Raw genomic sequence first — 25,624 nt, forward strand, 5'->3', positions numbered from 1 at the left:
TCCAAAAAAATTAGTTACGCTGTGCATTGATGAAGCAAGGGATCTTCCCTCTCACTAACTGCAACACAAAACTGTAGAAGTAAGTTCCTAGTCTCCGACAAAACACACACGCAATGCTCTGTAAAAATCTAAATGTTGTTAATAAATATCCTGGAAAATGTGGTACATGATATTTGGAAAAACGCACTTCCCATTGTGAGCACATTTCAACTGAACAAAGTTGAGACAACTAGAAATTCTCAGGAAAGTTAGACCATATTCGATGAAATTGTATTTTTTGTGCAAGTTAACCACAATGTTGAACTTTTGCGGGAAGGGGGATTGACGTCAGCTGGAAGAATGGAGGTTATTAAAAAGATCAAACATCATATTATGTTAATTACAAAAGTTATCGTAGAAGATTTTTTTTTTTTAACGTTGGGGAGTAAGGGGAAGGGAGGGGGGATTTTACTCTTGTTAGAGATTGATTTTAAATCCAAGCAGTGCGAATTATGTGAAAGCTGAAAAGTGTATGACATATTGCATGAAAATCTAATATTTTTTTACGAAAAATACCTTGAATCATATTTTTTAATTAGAGGCGGGGGGAGTAATCCATGCCACATTAGGGGACTACATTCACCGTTCATTCTTTACTGATTCTATCCCAAGCACTTGTGGCTGCGGAAAAGACGATGAAAGTATACGTAATATAGTATCAGCAGCGAATACGTTATCGTGGAACTCTAAAAACAAAATCGGGCGAGGAACGAGTCACCATTGCTTTATTCTTTACTGATTTCACTCCATACAGAGTGAATGAATGGGAAGCCTCAAAGAAAATACACTAAAACCGAACAGTTGTAACTGAAATTGTTAGGGAACATATTTTTGAAAATTAGGGTGAGTGAATTCACCCAATCATTCTTGGCAGATCCTCGTGAAAGGACTGAAGTTGTCTATCATTCTTTACTGATTTTAATTCCAAGTACTGGGGAGTATGGAAAACGGAGAAAGAAAAAAATAAATAAACATTACATCTTATCGAAACAAAAAAAATTATAGTGGAATTTTAAGGGCTCTAGACGGATAAATCCCCTACTTTATTCTTCGCGAATTTTAACTCTCTGCATAGGGGATGATTGGAAAGCCTCAAAAAAAGCGTACGACATGTAGAACATTTTTAACTAAAATTATTGTGGAACGTATTTTTGAAAATTAGCGTGAGTGAATTCACCCCGTCATTCTTGTCATATTTAACCTCAAGCTGTAGGGATATTTATAGTGCTATAAAGAAAGTATACACTAAGTGTTATCATAATCGAATATTTTTTACGTGGTTTATAGTGGAAAATAGTCTTGCAATATTGTAAAGTGCAAACTTGCAATATTGGGCCGATTTTAACTCTTCTGTATTCAATAAATTGCAACCCCAAACAATAAGGTTATTTCTGAATTTCGAAGGAAAGCACATACCATTTAAAAAAAAAAAAAAAAAAAAAGATACGTTTTACGGGAGCTATCGTGGAACAGACAGATGCCCAAATACCAATCAAGTCGAGTGGTAGAAGCTTCGCTAATGCTCGCTTCAATAAAGTGTTATATTTTAGTATTATGATATGATTGCAAGTGTAAAGGTCATAAATAAGAAATCATAATTGGTCCCATTGAACTTTCTGCCACGGCTGTACAAATGAATAAGGTTCCTAGTACTGCATTTGTATGTTGTTTTATGTAATTCTGATTATTCGAATTGTTACAAGTGAAACCGTTATATGGGTTGCAAAGTGATTGTGCAATCTTTGGAAGAACGTGACGATTGGATAAGTAATAGAGTTTCATACTCACCTTTAATAATTTGTTACTCTGTGACACACATTGTTTTTAAATAACCTATATTTTTAAGTGATTTTTTAATATTAAGTGAATATATTCAATGCCATAATAACATATACTTTCATACCGTTTAAACGATTTCGTATTTATATACTGTAGCCGAACTTAAAATAAATAACACCCTTGTAGATGTTGGAGAAAGAAGCAGTTACAGAATATACTGTGCAAATCAACATTAATCAAATTTTGTTTATAGTTAACGTAAAGTGTTGTGACAAAATGATTCAACAGGTTACTACGAAGAAAGACTTGTCACGGTATATTCAAATTGAGGAGAAGTTAATAATGATCTATTTTACAGCTGCTTGGTGTGGTCCTTGCAAGATCATAACACCAAGAATTGAAGAAATGATCGATAGCCTCACAGAAACTGTTCTTGCAGTCAAAATTGATGTTGATGAAAGTCCTAATATAACAGAAGAATATGATATTCATTATGTTCCAAGTTTTGTGTTTTTTAAAGGTGGAACTCAGGTGAAAACTTTTGTCGGTTCCAGTTTGGATGATCTGAGACAGCTTTTGGACGACTTGACTGTAGACATAAATGGTAATGGTGATTAAGACTTGCTCTCAAACATTTCCATGTGTTAGTTATTTTCTTGTTTATGTAAATTTCTGTTACATATTAGCTACACTGCCAAAGAATCTGATTAATCCGTATTTGAAGTAAGTTATTGCTTACGCTGTAAAAATTGTAACAAGGCATGAGATTTGCATTTAGATTATATATTCGTTGACACATCTTTGTGTTTATTCATTCTCTTAGCGCAATCTTAGTACAATCAACTATTTGGATCTTATGAAACATAATTAGAGTGAACTTCACAATGCCTACTCTAGTCGGTATCCTACCAGACAATAAATTACACTCGATTAATTTTAACAAAATGAGTCCTAATATTCCTAACCCTAAACTAACTCGACCCTACTCTACTCTACTATGCCCTTTTAAAGCGGCTCTGGGATGCGCAGCTGGAGCGTGTATGGTAAAATATATCCCATAATTGGTTTGGTACTATCTTAGTTTAGGCCACCATATATGAATTGAAGGAGTAATTTGGATAAGGGCATTTCGACCTATTTCCGGCAAAATGAGATTTACATATTTTCTGCAAGTTTGAGCATGTCCGTACGTGTCTAGGTGCTGTTAAGGTAATATCTCTGCTCCGTAGCGAACGCCTGTCTCCAAAAATAGTGTGAGAATACGTTGGTTAATTGCATAAGGGCGTTTGTTTTTCTGCTCTCCTGAAAAATTGAAGAATTTCTAGTTACACCCTTATCCAAATTTACCCCTCAATTATTATTTATGTAGTTTTATCATCAGGTAATGCAGTCTAGTACCGTATGAATTATTTCTTGTGGGAGAGATTGTATTCCTGGGTGCAGATTCACTGTAGGAGTGCTTAGCCGTTATGGGTATAAATATGGCAATCGGACATATACCATAAAACGACAGTGCAAAAAAATAGCAACCAACCTACGCTAGGTGACCAAAGAAAGCACGAATTGTATCTAATCGGTGTAAGGTAGGGTGAAACTGGTAGGCCAATGCGGCTGCGGGAATGCGTCCGTATGGAGCAGGCGCGTCAGCAATGATGGGTATGCACATAAGCAAGGAAAGTGAAAATACATTATTCTTCATGTTAGTAGATGCCTTACGTGTTGGAGACTTTTATCATTACGGATCATCAATTAACACATTGCATTGACATAGAAATTCAGTTCATCACTGCTTTCTTATGGACCGTTAGGTAGTGAAAACCATACACTTTTCGATCGGCGTCAGGGGTAAAATTCCCATATATTTTGAGTACTTATACAATGCTCTTTGGAAGTAACATTACACAGTATATTTTCTATTAATCCAAACTAGGGGATAAGTTTAGAGTTACCCCTCCGCTTTTTATAAAAATCAGGAAAATTGACAGGAGAAATGAGGTAAAAAAAATGATAATTTGAAGTTTTTATTTGATGTTTAGAAATGTAAGTTCGGCAGGAGAGTTATGTTTAATACGAGAAAAGATATGTGGAAGTTAGTACTATTTGCCGGATGCGGAAGCATTGCGGAAGGTTTCAGCAGCATGGTAGTTGTAAAATATGGCGAACCGGTGTAACGGATGCGCAAAAATAATGAAGAAAACCTTTTAAATGTTTGTGAAGCACACGGAGTACTGAAGTTAAGTGAAATGTAACAATTTTTAATACTTTAAGCACTGTTTTTGTATGTTGCAAAGTCCTAGGGCACCTTCAAACTGGAGAGGAACTCTAAACTTAAGCCTAAACTAGAATAGCAACATTATTTTAAAATCCGTCTTCGTTCAGTTCTCTAATATAAGCTGTTTTCTGGTGTGAAATTCGATATTAAATCCACTGGATTGATGTTTACTTTATGGAAGCTGTCACAAATACTAGTGAAGAAATTATCATTTTATACACTAGAATGCCAAATAGGATGTAGAGTCTTCCATGTTTGCATGAGAAGATTTGTTTTCATAGATAACTCACGGAGGAGTGTGCAAATGCGAATGAATGCAGTTAGTAAAATGAAATGAAATAAAATTACCGACACCTTAAAATTCCTTATGATAATAGGGCAAAGTGTGAAGTATTTCTGTTCGGACCGATCCATAGGAAGAAAATGTACTGTAGTCTGCATATCCTTAGTACATTCACTAATAAGCTTAACAGATACACTGTGCTAAAAATGAGAAACCGAAGGCGATATTGATCATTTTATTGTATTTACTAGTAACTGCCACGTCTTTAAAGTTATTGAAACAGATGAACAAAAGTGTATAATCCTTATGTGACAATTTTGGATTTACAAAATGAAATTCACTCTTTAAACTTATACTTCAACTACTCGTACAAACCTACAACATTGAAGGATTTCGGTGTTCAATTTTTTTTTTCTGGATTACAGATTTCAAAATACTAGTCATAAAGGGACTGGTAAGAAGTTTGTACCGGTTCCTGGCCTTAATCAAAATAACAGCAATATTTCCCACCAGGCCGGTGAAATACCGGCCAGTTGGCAAGCCTATATGCCACGAGTATGCACCGAGCTTAAGGGAGGCAGTGATGATGATAACGAATAAAATTGTGGAATGAATATAAAGAGGAAGAAAGTAAAGAATTAGCAATGCATCTTCATCTCGAGAACCGTTTGTCATTCTTCAATGGATATTCACTGATCTAATGAGCTACTCCTAAGGAACGTTCTTACCTATAAAAAGTATTCCAATAATTTTGATATAATCGACTTCAAGAAAGAGGAAGGTTTTCAATTCGACCTATGTTGTATGTAAGTTCATATCTAACTTTGACGTAAATGAAATTGGCTTTGAATATTCTATTTTTATTTAAAAGAGTATACTTCCCTGGTTGTCTCATGTAAATTTCGTCAAGATATGATGATATTCTTCGGAGCTAGAATATGATACACCTCAACGGGAAGTGTATTAAAATACTGTAATTAACACACTTCTTTGTGTATATATTCACGTACAACTCCGACATAGGTGTACCGATTTTAATGAGTTTTCTTTTGTTTGAAACAGTATACTTCCATGGAAATTCCTGGTAAATTTAATCAGGATTTATAGGGCAGCCAATTTTATAGGAACTTAATGTTCTACGTCTGATTGAGTTGGAGTTTAGCATTTCTTTCAGTTGACGCTATATAAGACGGGCGTCAGCAACATTCTATATGGAAGAGACATTGTCCTACCATTATTTTAGGTGCCTATCTAAACAATTGGAGTAATGAAAAAGTGAAAAAAATAAATAAACCTAAAACAAAAATGGCCTATTTGAAAAAAAGGACTCGATAGGAGAAAATAAACACATTTCGAAAAATATTAACCAACTTAAAAAAAGATCTAAACAGCAGAAAATAATTCATTATTATCTATCTATATATATATATATAGAATCGGTCAAAGCCAAATATGATAATGCTTCATAAATTTACTATTGAAACTATATTTCATATTAGACATTAATTTGTTTGGCTTGGTACAGATTTCAAATTTTTTTAGATGATGATAATTAACAGTTTCTGGTTTTTGGTTCAAAAGATCCATTATGTTTTTCAAAAAATTTCTTGTAGGCCTTATATCTGGAGAACTACATATAGTGTAACCAAACCCAAACTACCACTAAACTCAGTATGATGTGCTATTCCGTAAAAAATTACGAAAAATAGATTTAGAGGCCGTTCAAAAATTTTGTGGCCCCCCTGATCCAAAAACTAATTCTTGGCCAAGATCGCAATCTTTTGATCATTCCCAAAATTCTTGTTAAAGCTTCTTTTTGAAGTACCGTAGGTTAATATTTTTTATTTTTTATATTTTTACTTAGTTCATTGATTGTATGTGAAATTGTTTTCTCTCTCTCTCTCTCGCTTTTTTTTTTTTTTTTTTTTTTTAATTGAACTGGAAGTTTAGTGGTTTAATTTTATCGGTAAAATTAAACGTTCATCTAAAACGTTAATTTTTCGGACTTTGGCGCTTTTACGATTTAACCTTAATGGCTTCAGTGGTCATTGAGGCTATAGATGTCTAAGGAGTCAACAGCTATCTGCTTGTGGAGGAGGCGTTTTCAGCCAATGCAAGCTTTTGTTTTAGCATATTACATGCTTCACAGGAATGATAAGCACATTGATAGTCTTTCTGCTTGCGGTATTACCATCTGTGTATCGAACTACTTTCATTGCAGACATATTAATATCATACCTGATTTGCAAACAGTTGCAGTCCGGGTTTTCTTTCCTTACCAATTTGGATTTGCTCCTTATACATTCCTCGATCCGAAGCATTTATGGCAGCCAATCTACTCCAGGTTTGTCATCAACTCGAACCTCCTATATTGGTTGTTGGAGACCTGAATGCGCAGCACCGCTTTTGGAACTCTATCCGCGCCAAAGATCGTGGTCACCAGTTGAGGGGAAAAAGGAATGGTTGGTCTCAACGACGGCAGTCCTACTCACTTCTCTACTGACTCCATCACATACTTGTACATTTACCTTTCTATATACAGAGTGACCCTCGCTGGTTCATTAACATGGAATGAATACCCAGATTTGTGTGGCAGTTATTATTTCCCGATATCCATTACAGGTCTGAGGCTATCAGCAAACTGAATGATATTAAAGCTTCAACGTAAAGCGTGCTGATTGGCCCACATTTCGGGATTTGAGTGAGTTTTATCTTTCTGCTGACCTCTGTAGTTGATGGTGTGGATCTATTTAAGCTGAGTAATAGATGCTGTTCATGGTTCCATTCCAGAATGCGGAGGCGACGGAAAGTTCCATAGTGGTCCGAGGTCATCCATAAGGCTATCCTGGCTCGTTCGCGGCGCTCTTTCCATTATAAATCGGCATCTCACTGCCGAAAATTCCCGACAATTTCATATTCCATGTGCTTGTGGTCGTTAAATTATTAAACCATCGAAGCGCCAGACTATGTCTCATCCTTCAGTAATCGAATGAGTGGCGTCGGATTCGATTAATAACCACAATATTTGGTGTACCTGCTTTTATAGTAGATAGGGTTCTGAAAACTTACCCTTCAGAGGTATCCAATATTTTGGGCTGACAGTTTTCTTTTATATCCGAATCTGGACTCTTTTGACGAGTATAATAATTTTCTGTACTCTATTGAGCGGAACTCGTTAAATCTTCGTTGTGTTAACACTGACTTCTAAAGTTCCAATCACGGCTCCCGATTTCGATTTTGCCTTTATGTAAGTTATCCAATGCTGGTCCAAGAATTGATCGTATATTTTATGTTAAGCAATGTCTCTCTCGATACCCAGCTAAAATTATTGGACCTGCTCAATCGTATTCTGGACTAGAGATGCAAGGGCTCGGAAAAAAACCGGCTTTTTTGGAAAAAAACTCGGTTTTTTCTGCTTTGCTTTTTTGCTTCGGAAATTTTGGGCTTTTTTCAAAATACTGCTTTAAATTGATAAAACAGACTTTGTATCGCTTCTATATAACACAAAAAATCATTTAATTAGTGGTTGATGCTGATAATAATATAAAACATCGAAAATAAACTATGAATTTCGAAAAAATATTTCAAACAATTTTTCTTCAACATATTTACATTATGAATTCCACAGGATTAACCAATGTATATAATAAGAATTTTTTAACCTCCTATATACAAAAGTAAGCAGAGTTGGCAAGAACCGTGGTTGTTTTTGAATATGCCAAAAACCCGTTTTTTGGGGATGTTTAAACCAGGCTTTTTTGGTTTAAACCAGGCTTTTTTGACTTAGATTTTTTGCTTTATGTATTTATATTACATATTCACAAAAATAGCCTAAGTTTGTTTCGCCTTGATGTTATTATGCAACAGTGGGGTTATGCCGGAAGAACTCCCATAAGCTTAAAGAAGTGCGGTCAGTAAATTTCTTAAGTTGAGAACCTCCCGCCCTAGCCATTGGGAAAATCCCGTCATTACTTGAAATGTAAGACAATAACGGGAAAATCCTCTTCCCAGATAGCACGAATACTTGCGGCAAATTTTTGCTTCGTTTAGTGGAGCAAACAATCTGAAAGTTTACGAAGGCAAAATTTCTTAATATTTATTAAAAGCTTTCAATATGATCTGCAAATTTTCGCTGATTTGTAAAAATAAATTCACCATTGCAATTAACTTGCATCTTTTTTGAAAATATAGAGTTGAAAGTTTGCCATCGCAAACAGTTTGCAACTCTGTAAACAACTTGTTTCGAAAAACTTGCTGAAAGCAAATATGTGATGGTATTACCGAGTGCGCGCGCATCGTACCCAGAATTCACTGCGCTACATCAACTGAGACAAAACAAGCGGGAAGTGAGAATCGAGAAAAAACAATACACCAGAGGACTCCAGAATAAACTAAACTGGTCTCTTATCAGATGTTTTTATTGACCCAGGCAGCCTGGCGTTATGTTGTGAATGTGTGTGAAAGTAAATACAGGGATATGATCGTTGAGTAAGTAGATAAATTGCGATATCCTTTGTCTGTGCGTCTATCGTTCGTAAGTTTCTTATCTTTGGCAAGTAGCTAAAGATGTTTAATGCTTGCCACTAAGAAAAGACGGATCCACATTATAAAAATTTTGATGTTTCATAAAGTTAGGTTTCACTTTATAAATTTGCAGCCAACATTATCTGATACATTTGCAGCAAACATGATCTTGCGATCGTGAAAACACTTTCTGCAATGTTGCTGCAAACCTTTTAATATTTTCACCAAATTTATCAGCTCATTTTCGGAAATTTTGTCAAAGAAAATTTGCACAAAATATTTGCAGCAAAGTCCTGGCAAACTTTCTTGCTGTGCAGTCGCAAACATTTCGTTTGTATTGGCAGATGTTTTCATTTTCTGAGGCAACTTTGCTGCAAACTCAGCCAGCGTCAACTTCGTTATTTGCATTGAACTTTCGGCAAATTTTCTCATTTGAAAAGGCAAGTTTTTTGCAAATTTTTTAGTTTGCCTTTGCAAATTTTTAAACATTTTTAAAACATTTTCTGTGCTATCTGGGTTATTGCTTTGCATGTAAAATTTAAAGGTCAACGTACCATAATCAGTACGCTAAAATTGAGGTATTAAATTACAAATTTAGTACCGGTACGTAGATATCATTGAAAGTCCAATCCAAGCTAATGTTGGAAGCTACGTAGGCAATCGATAAATTTTGCCAATTTCTATCAATATAAATATAATTTCTATCATGCCAATTTCTATCAATATAATTTAAGCAATATTGGCTTCTTTATAAAACAACACGCATTTAGGCATGTAGAAATATACAATTTGGTTTGTTTCGTATATTTAGGCTTAACATCCTTACGAAATACCGAGGTTATCAAGGAGAAGACTTTCGCTTAAACTGAAATCCGAACCGCTACTTGGGTTACGCATGAAAAAAGGATTGTGGTTCGACCGAGAATTGAACATGGGGCACCTTGATTAAAAGGTGAAAGGGAAATAAAACTATTGCAGGTGGTTTGATATCTGGAAACGTTACCATGAAGTTCACACGATTCGCATTTTTCATTCTTTTTATTTTTGTGGTTTAAACCAGATATTAAAAAAAAAGTTGGTGTAAATCAGCCAACCCTAAAAGTAAACACTTCTTTTTAAAGAATACACAAATAACTAGCAAAATAGTATGTAGTATTTTTACTTCAAAATATTCCATACCCTCTTTTTGAAACAAAATAAAATTAAAATAAAACATAAGAGAAATACTTAGATTTATATGATACACGTAAAGGCTGCACATCTAGAGCTTTTGGTTCTGTATATTCTTGAAATTCTACAGTTAAGTTTTATAGAACCACCATCACAGTTTACCCAATCCTCAAGTTGTCTGAATTTTTAACAAGAGGGATTCAACATATCATTACGGAACCCCCCCCCCAAAAAAAAAAAAAGACTACGGAATATATTTAAGTTAAGCTAAATACAACTGCACAACAAACATGACTGAGTGATTAGCTTTTGCGCTTCTATCGGGAAGTCCGGGATTCAACCAGCATTCGACCATTCTGACAAAGCTTTTCTTCATTCCATCTGTGAATGTAGAAATAGTGCGTGTACTGTGAGTTGGGCGACTTCCTTTTTTATTGTTTTTAAATCGTTATTATTACTAATTACCAGCAGTGACGGTTTTGCGAAGGTTAGGGGAGCGGTCTTTCGGACTGAAGCCCGTTCCTCAAAGTTACGGAATGTCTGCAACAAACGAAATATCTATTATTTATGACTTTACTCATAAACTTTAAGCTCCCGTCAAATAAAAATTACGAATGTTTAAAAAAACTAAACATTAGTAAGAAACCCTTCCCAAAATACTTTTCTAAATCCGCCACTGATTCTCAGTATAAAATGATTTTTAAAGTTGTATCCGGAAGATTATTGCTAAACATATAAACGAAACGAAATATTATTTATGCCTGTACTCATAAATTTCAAGCACTTCCCAAATAAAATTAGGACTTTTTAGGAAACGAAACAATCAGAAAAAACCCTCCTAAAGTACTTTTCTAAATCCGCTACTGATTATTTGTATAAATTGGTATTCAAGGTTGTGTCCGGAAAATTATTGCTAAATCACTTCACAGCTACAGTATAACAGAAATGTGGAAGTACGGTTTGACGGATATATTGAAAAACGTACGCTTTGACGGATAAATAGAAAAACGGGCAAGTTTAACTTTTGCGCTAGAAGCTAGAGTACTAAAAGCTCTTAGAAATGAAACACGGATGACAAACTAGAGAAGAAAAAGGATGTCGATAACTCAAAAGTTAAAATAAAGTTAAATAGCCTCTAAAATTACCCTCAAATACTACATTCTTCATGTTAGCTTTAATTCGTAAAACATGTGCTCCATCCATCTTGATGGTGAATTTCAGAGCGAAATATCACATTCAGGTCATGGAATTTTTATCTAACTATAGAATATACTATAAGAAAGCTATTTAGATAGAAAAATCATGAAGTTGAAAAAAGCCAAAATTTCCAAAATTCTCGGTTTTTTCCCAAAAAAGCCGGCTTTTTATGTGAAAAAACCATCGATTCAAAAAAGCCGGCTTTTTTGCATCTCTATTCTGGACAGAGGAGACTTACCCACCTCAATGAACTGAGCCTATTGGTACTTCCAGTCTTGAAACCAGAGAAAAGTGCAATGATTGACATGAGTTACAGACCCATTGCTCTCATGAATTTTATCTGTAAGCTCTTTGAGCGCATGGTGAGTATGTGACTGGTTGGTATTTGGAGTCAAACTCCCTATTGAGCAAATTTCAATGTGGTTTTCGCTCTTTCCGACCCACTACTGACCATCTTGCTGAACTTGAAAGCTAGTGTCAACTGTTTTCATTGTCAGCACCTTATTGCTATATATATTATTTTGGAAAGGTTTATGACACCTTCGGCCCAAGTAGACCTCGGTTGTATTAAGCAACTTAACACTTTACATCGTCTGGGAATTCGGGTAACTACTGGTGCTTTCCGTGCTAGTCCTGTTGTTAGCCTTTCTGCAGAAGCAAACGAACCACCGTATACAGTTCATGTCCGATGTATTTCTGACGACTCTTCCAGCTTTTCGTTGCATAGTGGCCTGGTTTATGATCGATATGCATCATAGCTTTGGGTTATATGCCCGTGATGCTTTTATAGTTACGAGAGTCTCACCGAAGAGAATTTGAATGGAGTTTGTCCTCTCCCGCCACGAAAGTTGACTTCACTAAGATTCCACCTTCGGTTTTCATCACAGTAAACACCGCACTACTAATACCCAGGAATTCCAGCAAGAGTTTGAAGCAGTACTAGAATAGTACCCCGATTTTAATGTGTTTTATTCGAACTGTGTATTTTATTGGTTATATAAGTGTCACGGATGAAGACAACTCGATACTTGTCCTCGATCATGCGTTTCACTTCGCAAAATCAGGTACTTATCTGTTCTGGTTTGCAAAGCGTTTTTATTAGCCTTCGGAATTTCTTTAGTAAACCACCCTAGTGCAAAACATTCCTGTGAGATGCTATCATCTACACCAACAGGACTGTGTTTCATTGTCTGGTTTGACTCCTACTTGGTTCTATTTGCTTTATAACACAATACATAATATCAATGTTTCTTCCAGGGGAGATAAGATAAACTCGTATTTTATGTCACTACGAGGAACAAGTAATCTACCTATGAGAGAACGACAAGTCGTAATTATATTGAACATGCTTCGTACTACCTTTATTGTACTCCACATCAAATATGATCTGTAAATAGTTTTCTCGTTTTAGATACTGGAGAAATAAGTGAGGAAACATGACAACACCGATACAAGACACAATTGGAACGACACAGTCAATCGATACATTCTCCGATATGGTTTATCGGGGAAGATATGTTGCAAACACTGGGAGATGAACCTTCATCATACATGACAAGTTAAATGTGATCGCCTGAGCCTCGCAAACGAACCACGCCCGGAACCTCTAGAGACAATGATCATTGATGAAAACGTCAAGATTTTTTATGATCGCCATAGGAATACAGTAAACATCACTAAGACTTTGAACATATCCAGAAAAAGAGTGCAGAACGTTCTTAGCAAAGAATTGTCAATGAGAAAACTCACTTCTCGCTGGGTTTCCAGAAATTTCCATTCGAACCAGAAACAACAAAGAATGGTACTTTCAGAGCAACACCCGTAAAGCTTCCGTGCTGATAGGGAGGGCTTTGTATCGCGGTTCGTCACACTAGATGAAAACAAAATTTAGCGTTTTGACCCAGAAACAAATCTGTATTTAAAGCAGTAACAACAAAAACCGTGTCCACTCCGAAAAAGTTCAAAATGCAGGGAAGGCGGTGGCAAGCATTTCCTGGAATGAAGGTGTTCTCATCAGTGGCGGCTAATGTTAGCGTTGCAGCGTTGCGCAACGACCAAAGTATTTCAAGAAAAAAAAAATATTATCAATAGTAGTACGAGTAAAGAACCTTTTAACACCTTTTAATACTCGCATATATACACTTTAAATAACATATTTTTTACTTCTGTAAGTGTCCGTTCTGTTAATCCGTTTTAAAAAGCGAAAAATAATCTGTCACAGAGTATCTAATTTATGTTGTGTAACAGCGAGCATACAACGACCAGATTCCTTCAGCGCGGCAATTGGAGCAAATGTTAAGTCTCCTTTCCCCTATCTCAGAAGTTAAACGGACTGGTCGTTGCAGTGCTTCTGCAACACAACACGGTTTCCAGTGAACGAGAAGGTTTTTCGCACTAAATAAGATTTCTGAATTTTCTTTCACTAGCAATTAACAAATGGAATTTGTTTTTATGCATTCATATTTTTAAATTACGGGACCATACTGAAGCAAATCAATATAATGACAAAAAAGTGATTGCAGAATTACAAAATAAGAAAGAAAATATCTAGTAGAGGAGAAAACAAATGAAAGTAGACCCCGCATTTACAAGTTAATTCTTAGCTTATATTGATAATGAAGGCTTCTTCTATAGTAATTTGTGAATCAAATATTAATAAATCAATATGTAGAATCGCTCCTTCCCCCTCTGTGGATAGTATTTTAGCATAAACACATTTCTTTTATAAAAATAAATACATTTTATACTCTTGATAATTTCCACATAAAACTGTATGATGGGGAACGCCACATTGAATTTGGGACTAGTTAGCAATGCTCAGGGGCGTATTCACGAAGGGGGTCCACCGGGTCCGGACCTCCCAAAAATTTCGAAACTTTACTAACATTTGTAGACTTTCTTAACAAACTATACTTGTTTAACAGAGAAACGATTGATGTAGGCTAAATATTTTATTTTACGCCTCATCATGTACTCTTTCTTATAGAAATAATCGTTCTATCATTTTTTCTAAAAATATAGGTGACAGTAAGTAAGAATTACTTATCGTCTTTTCGGGTGCAGAATAAGACAGGTTCCATATTATGTAGACGTATTAGACACCCTTCAAATACTTTGGACCCCTCTCAGTTAACATTTCTGGGTGTAGAACTGGCAGTGCTGTTTGTTTTATGTTCTTTTATTTTTGGCTCCTGTTACATGCTGATCCTTCATCTGGTGGGTTTTGAGGTTTCCTTTCCAGAACATATCACATTGATAAGCGTTGTTTCGCCTCATGTGGAAGTATATTGTGTTCATCGTGCATTGCGTAACAACCAAGACGGATGATTTGGAATGTAGTTTTTTTCTTTTACGCACATGTGTGTGTGTGTTAATGTATGAATATGTGACATTCCGAATTCATGTACCAGTACCTCTTTTGTATCAGCTGTTTTGTTTTTTAATTATTAGGTTTAATTTTTTGTGTGTGCTTTAATTCTGTAAATAACCTACAAATTCTGAATGAATTGTATACCATGACTTCTGTAAATAACTTACAAGAAACATTGACCAGCTTTCAACTGAGGAAAAATTTGCAATTAAGGCTTAGACAAAACAAGCAAAGAGCAGTTCAGGAGAGTATTCGAAAAAAAAAAAAATCCAGCTTAAAGTTACAGGATATCTTATGGCAGTGGTGTTGTTTGCACCAGATACATTTCCTCAATTTATTTTAAATTTTCCTGGATAAACTGTGAATAAAGTGTGTTCAATGTACATTTTTTTAAAAAAACACTAATCTCTGCTACGAACTCTCTTCAGTCAACGCTGAAGAGGAATTCGGATCACTGTCAGGGACTGAGTTTGCTAGAATGAATCGTTCGCAATAATCTAGAAAAAGTATTTAGTGAATCTACAAAGCTTCTGAAATTAATATTAACTGTACCTATGGCGTCAGCAAAAGACGAAAAGTTTTTTTCCACATGAGAAAGAATGGACACTTTCAAGGAATTGAATGTCCCAAGAAAGGTTATCACCATTGGTTATGCTTTCCATCGAAAAAGACCTGACAATAAGAATACCAGAATTCAACCAGCATGTATTAGACAGATTTGCTCCAATCAAAGAGAGGAGAATGAACTTACTAATTAATTAAGGTGATTAATCGGATAAAATGTTCTGCATTTTTTATTTTTTAAAAACAGAATTTTATTTAATTTAACATGTCACATAGCATTTGCATCTAAAATTATGCTGATTAGTCAATGAGTCAACTTTATATCTTCTGTCTCTTATCGTTCGTACTGCAACACCCGAAACCACAATCCACCGGCCACCACTGGTTCTCATTACTGACATCTTGCAGAAGAGTAGCACCAACACAGAACCATATTACACAAATTTGATCAGTCAGCTGTGAGATGCTATTGCTTACAAGCAGTGTTGGGAAGTAACGTAACGCAAGTAACGCGTTACTTGTAACGCGTTACTTTTTAAGTAACGTTTCCTAGTAACGCGTTACATTTTTTCCAAAGTAACTGTAACGGTAACGCGTTACAAATTTTTAAGTAACGTACCTAGTTTGCGTTACTTTTTTCGCGTTACATTTCGGATGAGTAACTACAATATATGTATTTTTTTTTTTCGGAAACAAATGTTTCTTTCCTGTAAGTGAATTTCTCAGAATGGAACAATGGAGCATGAACGATGTCAGTGACCGACGATTCCTGCACTGTTCGCCCTTTTTCGTTTCGCCTTATGACCTCTAGCAATGAAATTTGCATGTAAAACCTGTTATAACTTTTCATCTTAATGTAAGGCTGAATGGGAAATCTCGATGTGCATTTTCCCGTTTCGCCTTACGAACTTTATGTTGGTAGGCTTGCAAATACATTCATAGATACAATTTGATTTGTTTATTTCTATAACAAAATATAGTGCCACTTGCTGTTTTTGGACAGCCTCAGGGAAATCACGTGTACTGATTGCAAGCACCTGGAAGATTTTGTCTTAGATTTTGACCGCTTCAAATCAATACATTCAGTGACTGAACTACGAGTGCAATGGTACTTGTAGCCCCCCCCCCTTCCCAGAAGAGGAAACTTTCTTATTTTATATATATAAATAAAACCCTACCAAAGTTTGGAGCCCTTAAAAGTAGCAGTATAGCAACCCACCGTCCCCCCAGAAGTCGGTCCTGGATCCGCCCCTGCTTGTAGTCTATTTTACTTTGATTGGTGTTGAATTTATAAAGATGAAGAACGAAGATATTTTATCGCTCGAACATTTGAAAGAATGCTTTTTCTTAAAAGCTGAAGATGGTGGTGAACAGAATTTAAAAGTAAAGTGGTGCCCCGGCGAGAAATATTTATCAACAACTAGGGTGCCATAATTAACGACATACAGTAAGGGGTTAATATGAATAAACTGTGTTCTGATGAGCAGGCCTACTTTATTGATGTAATGTTGATGGTATGTAATATTAAAGTTCTTTTAGATCAATTTGCATATCCTAAAGTCCCGTTGATTATAGAGTTTGGAACAACTATTTTTAAAAAGCTTGTATCGATTTTAGAGTTTATGGCAAGTTTTGATTCACCCCCAAGTTCATGTGTTCTCATTTTGTCAGTTGTGTAATGTTTCTCTATATTCTGTCTTTTTAATTTTACGTAGCAACATTGTTATTATTATATAATTAGTTTAGCAGAATAATAATAAACAACCATTTTTCTAATGCATAGGGATGAGCACGAGCCAAGCTAAAACTCGACTCGAATCCAAGTCGAGTTTCAAGTCGAGTCAAAAGTAATATTCTCGAGTCGAGTTCCGAGCGGATTTCATGTTTTTCGCGTCGAGTTTTGAGTCGAGTCGAGTTTGATAAATGGCTCGCTCGTTTTAACTCGTTTTGAAATCATGGCCTGATTACACTGGAAAGTGAAAACCATGAGAAATGTAAGGTAAGCAGTAATATGGAATACTTTTAGTGTTGCTCACGAGAGGGGACACTGCTCGCATCTCGTCGCGTCTCGATAGCGAGACTACAAGAGATTTTTATAACAAGCTTAGCTCGGCTCGGCTTAACTGAGCCGATGGCTGAAGCCGGCTCGCTTGGGGTGAACCATCGGCTCGAGCTGGCTTGGTTGGGATGAGCCATCTGCTTGGGGTTCGACTAACTGAGCGAAGGGCTCTAGCCGACTCGGTTGGGTAAGCTGTTGGCTCGGCTCACTTCTCGGTTTGGTTCGATAGTGAATGAGCTGTGAGCCGAGCTGCTCGAGTCGTTGACAATTCTAAACCCGGGCCGAACAGTTTTGAAGATATTTGGCTAGTACCCTATAACTTCTAACAATGTTTGGCTCGAGCCCGAATACTCAACCTAGACTCTCAATCCAAATTCAGAAGCTCGTTAACATATCCTTGACTTCTAGACTTCACGACTACCGAGGTTGACAATCAACTACTTTTTTAGTATTCAGATATAAACCACCTATCTTTCATGTTTATACACAGTGTTGTTATAATAATAATAATAATAATAATAATAATAATAATAATAATAATAATAATAATAATAAGTTGTAGTAGTAGTAGTACCATTGACAATAATTATATTGCCTATGTAAGATACTTGAAGAGAGTACTCGAAACTATACACCAGATTTCGGCTCAACTCGACCCGAATTCGAGTCAAGTTGGAGGAAATTTTTCAAGCTGAGTTCTCGGGTCGAACTCAAAGATGTTTGTTTCTAGTCGAATCGAGTGTCAAAGAAAACTTGCTCGAACTCACTCGTGCCCATCTCTACGAGTAATGCAGTATGGCATTTTAGTCAATGTTACATTACATTAAAATGTTCATGTAGCTGTCAAGTAAAAATTTGTCCTTGCATTTACATAAATCGATCCAGAACGTGCAATATTATTATTATTATTATTATTATTATTATTATTATTATTATTATTATTAATAATAATAATAATAATAATAATAATAATAATAATAATAATAATAATAATAATAATAATAATAATAGCGGTATTAATAGTAGTACGGATAACTGAAGTAATAAGATTTTTTCACATATTCAAAGTTTTGGACCTAAAAGTAACGCATTAGTAACGCGTTACTTTCGAAGTAAAGTAACAGTTACTTTTTTGAGGCAAGTAACGCGTTAGTAACGCATTACATTTTAAGAGAAAGTAAAGTAACTTGTAACGCGTTACATTTTTAGAAGTAACTTACCCAACACTGCTTACAAGCCACACAGTTTCCTCAGATCTACCTTCATGCTCGGAGGAACTCGTAGTTCAACGTGTCGTTTCGACCACCATACTCACTGAACGTACCACTTCTCTTCCTCAAACTAAACATACGTGAAATACGTTTTCTGTCAGACGATGTTGCGAAGTGGGGGCCACCAGGATCAATCGTTTTACTGTGAGAACATATTTAAATTGAAAATTGGTGGGACACCTTTTTTACACTCCAGGAAGATGCAAAACCATACAAGTTGTTGCACTTGTGATTATTATTTCATAGGTAAGCACATTACTTGTCAGTCCGCCCTCGTATTTATGTGGTGCAGCTACCTCACTTTTTGATTTCACGCTTCCCTTCCCTGGGACGAAATTTCCTGGAAGAAGTTGGTATGGCGTAGAAAAAAATAAATTCAAGATGCAGAGTCTTGTTAGTACCATATATTAAAAAAAACAGTTATAAACCAATCATTGTTTACCAATTTAAGAAATAAAAAATGAAATCTTTAAGTTTTATGACTCACGGTTATGGCGGCTATGTTAAAGAAGACGGTGATAATGAGAAATGAATGAAAGGGTGGAATGAATAAAGTGGAAGGAACGGTAGAACCCTGAGAAAACCCACGCATACGGTGTTTGTCCTCCACAAAGCTCACTTGGTGCGGACTGGGATCGAACCAACGACCTCATGCACCAGAGATGAACGCTTTACCACTGAGTCACCGCAGCCCCAATTTAAGAAATGAATAATAAATTATTTTATTTATTTTTTAAAAGGTTATAAATTGTAGATTACATTTTATCTTGTTGTTGCTTGGAAGATTATCTGTTTTGATTCATGAACGACAACTTGTTTATCAGTAGCGATTATAATCAATCGTTCGGAATGAAATTAAGTGTACATTACGTTTAAAATAGTTTCTCAATTAGCCTATTATCTACGTGCTTGGACTATCTTTGTTAAAACTAAGTTAAAATAACTTTACTATTAAAGAAAAAGGAAAAAATATAGTACTTAGTATGCCCTGCAATTAAAACATTTAATTGAGAAGCTTTAAAGCGTTACATCATTAGAACTTAATTACCCCTACACGCACATACAAAATCACGTATTATATACAATAGGCTATATAATGCATACTGTGCTATTATGCTTTTTCTGTTTATTTTTAGTTACGTGAAGTTTACATTGCGTGTTCATTAGAAATTCTTATATCCGTCCATTGAAATGTTAAAACTCGTTAACGTTATGGTAGTTCATCACGCCAAGGAACAATTTACAAAAGTGGAATCAAAGGCAAGTTAGATAAAGATGGGAGTGGGAAACTAATCATTGCTTTGATGTGAAATAAATGTAAAAAAATCAATTAGTTTGTAGATGCTCGGCCAGCAAGTATTAGGTTATATACCACAGAAAAATGTAATGGGTAGTTGCTTCACTTGAACATTACCTTCCTAGGGTTTTTGAGCGATCTTCACCATGTTTTGCACGATGTTAGATGTTACCAAGAGATAAGTTCTTATACTTAGTTTTTTTAAGGACTGACTTTGTCGTTGAAAACTAGTGGACTATAGTTTATCACTGAGGCTTCTTTTTCTCCATTATTATTCTATACTATTCGGCTGATATTTTTCATGAGCTCTGTAGGTCTTCGCGGTGCACTTAACACAAACCACTTAGGATGTACTTGTGCCAATTCTCCACGTAACCACAATTTGGCCTCTTTGAATCTGCAAATGAGGTTTTCCATTTTGCATAATACCCAGCTGCCCACTTCAACACACGATCCCGTTCTATCTCGCCAGACGTATTACAGACTTACATGTAGACCTCACCACTTCGCCGTTGCGTTAGCAGAAGGAAACAACTACTCTCCTAATGTAGAGTTGAATATAAGACACTGACACAAATTTTAGCTGCTAATGAGCACTAGAAACTTGGGAAAACGAAATAGAAACATGAATGTGGGAAAGCCATATTCAATATAATTTGATAGTTGCAAGACCGATTTTTTTTTCGAAATAGATGGAGGAACAATAGTTATGACTTCAACTATGTAAATCGAGTAGAATGGATGTTTTTATGGCATTCTGGAGCATAACCGCCATCTTGAAATGCGCCATATTAAATCGACGTCAACTTTTTCAAATGGAAATAGGGCCATGTGAGGTATCAAACAACAATGATTTTTTCTCACTCAATCACATACACTAATTAGTTTATCCATAGCTAGAACGGTTTACAACTTACAGTTCTTTGAATGTTAAAAAGTTCGTTGTTTGTAGGAGATAACATAACTACAGTGGCAATGAACATAGCTCCAGAGATAGCATTCTTACAGGACAAAATTACGGCAATGCGAGAACCTCAAGTCCTCAGTTTTCATAAAGTGCTTCTGACCTAACCACTTGATATGTGTGTTTGTACATTCAAACTGAAACTATAAGCAATAGGGGCAGCATTATGAAGAGAATACAAATATTGTTTGCCAATGGTATTCCTGGTCGTAGCACCTACGGTATAAGGTTGGAACATATTGGCGTACCATATGTTATTATGCAATAAAGGACGAACATTTCCATTCAAAACTGCATGACAGAGATAGTATTGTCACTCTGCATTCCCTTATGTACAATCAATTTCAGTCTTCTCGCTTCACAGGAATGATTCAGTATGCATTTTGTAAATCAGGATATATTGATGATCCGATCGAATGGTTCGAGGTGCCGAAGAAGTATGCATTCAATATTCCCGGCATTAACTTTGTGATTTTTGTGACGCTTCATTTCTTATTCTGGTTAGACCATTTTATGAGTGCTGAGGACTTGACTTTCTCGCATTGTCGTAATTTTGTCCTGTAAGAATGCTATCTTTGGAGCTATGTTCATTGCCACTGTAGTTATGCCATCTCCTACAAACAACGAACTTTTCAACATTCAAGGAACTGTAAGTTGTAAACCGTTCTAGATATGGATAAACTAATTAGTGTATGCGATTGAATGGAAAAAATCATTCTTGTTTGATACCTCACGTGGCCCTCTTTCCATTTGAAAAAGTTGACGTGTATCCAATATGGCGGATTTCAAGATGGCGGTCATGATCCGGAATGCCATAAAAACATCCCTCCTAAACTTGATTTACATAGTTGAAGTCATAACTATTGTTCCTCCATCTATTTCGAAAAAAAAATCGGTCTTGCAACTATCAAATTATATTGAATATGCTTTCCCACATTCATGTTTCTATTTCGTTTTCCCAAGTTTCTAGTGCTCATTAGCAGCTAAATTTTTTGTCAGTGTCTTATATTCAACCTTACATTAGGACAGTAGTTGTTTCCTTTCGCTTACGCAACGGCGAAGTGGTGAGGTCTACTTGTTAGTGTTCGTAGGTTTCTGTAAGAAAATTTCCCTCGACTGACACAAAACTTTCCCTTTTCTTATCAAATTTTCCCTAGTTTGTTGAGTACCCATTTTCTGTCACAGAAGTTTAGTTTAGCTATATTAAACGATTTGCCAACCACATTTGTTTTATTCATTTGCTGTTTGCTTCTATTTTTGACTTTTAACTTCACTTTTTTCTTTTTCTTTTTTTTTAACAAAAAATACACACAAATATCCTAGCCAATAATGCAGGGGCGTCATTTAGGGGGGGCAGGGAGGGGCATTTGCCCCCTGAGTTTGAGATGTATATAGAGTTTATCAATAGAATAGTAGTAAATCAGTGAAAAACGCGAAATTTTACTTATATCAAGGGGTCTTGCCCCCCCCAAGCAAAATCTGAAATGACGCTCCTGCAATAATGGATTGCAAATTATCCTACTTTGAACACACACACAAGCTATTGTTATTGTATTGGTTTATTTATGAAGAACAAAATAAAACAATGGTTAATCAGTGAGCGCGAGAATTTCTCTGGATTTTCATGTTTTATGGGGAAAAATCCCTTTTTCCCTTTTTGCTGAATTAACCTACAAAACAAATTTCTCTCAAACTACGAACACTAACAGACGACAGACTTTCATCTATCACACCATTTACAAAGGCCACGCGCTGCACACGTAAATTCTGTGTTATAATCTCACACAACTTACAACACTTGCAAGCTATAGGTGTTTCCATTATTTTGATATCTTATATACTCTTGCCCTTTCTTCCGTACCTTAAAAGATAGGCGGGCGCTTTTGACTAGTAGTAAATGGAAATGATTTTCTTAACCAACCACATTTTATTTGGGGGGGGGGGTGCTTGTGTAGCTTTATTTGTGATCGACACGAAATGTGAAAACAATAATATCATTTCGGAGTTTGCCACCGAGTTAGAGGGTACAGATTATCCACCGACATAATATTTTGATGTTTTTTTCATTAGTATATTAGTATACAATGTCAATTTACTAAAAAAAAAAAAAAAAGTGCGTTTCTCAAATTCGAGAAAGGAGGGAATTCATTCATTCTGTCTTTTTAAGCATACGTATTGCACGATTACGTGCGCATGAATAACACTCGTCAAAGGTACAAAGATCTAAAACAAAACGATATAAAAGCAGTATAAAAAATATATGTTTTCAATACTATCAGTAAGCAAATTAATTCACACAACTAAAAAATTAATTCACGGAATTAAAAGCAGTGCTACAACAGGTATGTTTTAATTAAACTCTTGAATTCTCCTCTTTGTTCTGTCCATCGAATAGGCTATATTGAGGAAGTTTATTATATAATATGGTACCCATAAACATCTGATTATTCCTTTTGTATAACTTTGTTTAGTGCTGTTTGCTGGAGATTTTATCCTTACGCCTGGTATCATATTTGTGAGTTGATGATTTGTTAAATAAGTCAATGTTGTTTTTACATTTGAAATATGTAAAGTGAGGGCAAAGGCAATAATTTAAGTTCCTCAAATATTGGCCTACACGAGTCGTTTATTTTGACCCCTGCTATAGTTCATAAAAACCTTTTTTTAATCACGAACAACATATTACTTTTTCGGTAATTTCCACAAGTAAAAACTGAAAGAGCCCGAAGTTGCCCCCTGACTTCCCCGAATGACGTCCCGTTCTGAAAGTAATTAGAATATATCTTTTCAATCTACAGTATAAGCATATTGCTTTAGTATTTATATCTTCTCTTAGTTAAATACTCAGCGTTCTCACAATATTGAAGATGATGCTCGATTCCCGGTGGGACCTTAAGGGAATTTAGATTCCATGTTAACTGTATGTATAGTAAATCTTATACAATATAGTATCAATAGTGAAGAGGAACCTTAAACTACAAACAAAGTATTTCATACCTAATTTGTGTACACAAACTTTTCAACCAAATACATTATGTAGAGTCTTATTTATTTATTTATTTATTTATTTATTTATTTAAATTTCAATCTTTTTATTTAAAAAACTATTCTCAGAGCTATACATAGAAATTTTGGTTTGAAATAAACATTATAAACCCCAAAGTAGGTTTATATGCGTTTCCATTTCTCCCGTGTGTGGATAAGAACATTTGAAAGAGATGCGAGATACAGCTCACAGATGACGAGAACCCTAAAACAGGATTAGCGGGGAAAGGTCAACGACACGGTCAAGTCCATTTTCGGTTTTTGAGGTGTGATCTATACTTAGATGTCGTCTGCTACTCTGGATAGTTATCTGTGCGCTATTCCGTGGTGTCATTTAAAAACCCCGTGCGAAAAGTGGGCGAGTCCATACCTACGTCACACTACTTCTGCTAGGGTTCTTCTCGTCATCTGTGAGCTGTACGTGGAGAGGAGTTTTGAATTTGAGCGTTTTTGCTCATACAAAATCAAGGCTATGAAGATGGAGCCTAGTATTAACATGGACACCGAATCACGACTGGGGCTCGAATTCGTTGCACAGATTATGTAAGATCATCTCTCACAGAGTAGGCCGTGGTCTACCACGCCTTTTAACCTCCAAGAAAGCTGAGTTACAGGACGACGCCACGACCAGGATTTAGCCTATTGTCTTTATACTCTATCCAGAATAATGAGAAGCCAATCAAAGAAAGCCAATATTTACAAATCACGTTTGTTGAATTTTTAACCGGGCATAATATCATATATTAGATGCCAGTAAGAAGATCTACGATTATATACTGTATATACTTGGTAGTTGGTGTGTACTTCAAATTATATGCCCGTAGCCAATTCCCTCTATAAAAATGTTGCGTGAGTACCGCAGGATTCTGAAACATGTATTTTTGCATAGCGCACACATTAGTTCCTAAGTGAAGTCTTGAAACAACTACGGTAGATCCAATAGTTTTGGAGCTATGGACCTTTAAAGTTTTTTTCCATGTTTTCGGCAGCCTATAACTCGAAAGGAAGCATTTGTGCACCCAGGTTGGTCTATACTTTTCGTCTTATCTTGGTGTTAGGAATATCACCTCCGAAACGTCGTCGGTGTTGCTTTGAAACACCCTATATATACATACATACATACATACATACATACATACACACACATATATATATATATATATATATATATATATATATATATATATATATATATATATATATATATATATATATATATAAAGGTAACCAAAAAAGTTATGTTGCTTTTTCACCCACCACCTTCGAATATCGATATGTCACCTAAGACGTACTGTACCTGGAAGTTCAAAAATAGTCTCCATCAGCATCGACGACCTTCTGTCAACGTTCTGAAAGGCCATGGATTCCATCGCGGTAGAACTTGGTGGGCCGTGTAGCGAAGAAGGTATCAAGTGTATTTTGCACCTCTACTAGGGATTTGAACTGGATTCCTCTAAGGTGATTGTCCAAGGAATGGAACAGGTGAAAATCGGACGATGTAATGTCCGGGGAGTATGGCGGATGCAATAGTGTTTCCCATCCCAGGCGTAGAATGGTGTCCTGGGTCATACTAGCTACGTGTGGCTTAGCGTTGTCCTGTAACAGGACCTCTTTGCGATTCAGAAGTGCTGGCTCCAGGGTTTTGAGTTTTCCTAGAACACGGCTGCAACTGCGGTCAGTTGCATTCATGCTCTGACCAGCTGGTAGCACTACCCGACGCACGATGTCGCGAGAAATCCACCAAACACACCCGAGGACTTCTTATTGTGCAGTGCTGGTGTCGGCTGTTT

General features: G+C 35.8%; 1 protein-coding gene and 1 pseudogene across 1 annotated transcript in view; both read left to right on the forward strand.

Annotated features, from left to right (window-relative positions):
* The first annotated feature begins 454 nt into the window (after positions 1-454).
* LOC145678708 (thioredoxin-2 pseudogene) lies at positions 455-2,618 on the forward strand (annotated as a pseudogene).
* Positions 2,619-8,713: 6,095 nt separating this feature from the next.
* LOC145678709 (uncharacterized) overlaps positions 8,714-25,624 on the forward strand; it is a 101,735-nt gene continuing 84,824 nt past the window's right edge. The window contains exon 1 of the mRNA XM_081749137.1: positions 8,714-8,861. The gene's annotated coding sequence lies outside the window, so the exon portion shown is untranslated. The remainder of the gene's footprint in view (positions 8,862-25,624) is intronic.

Source organism: Thermobia domestica, chromosome 2, assembly GCF_964235325.1.
Source record: "Thermobia domestica chromosome 2, izTheDome1.hap1.1, whole genome shotgun sequence".
NCBI classification, from domain to species: Eukaryota; Metazoa; Arthropoda; class Insecta; order Zygentoma; family Lepismatidae; genus Thermobia; species Thermobia domestica.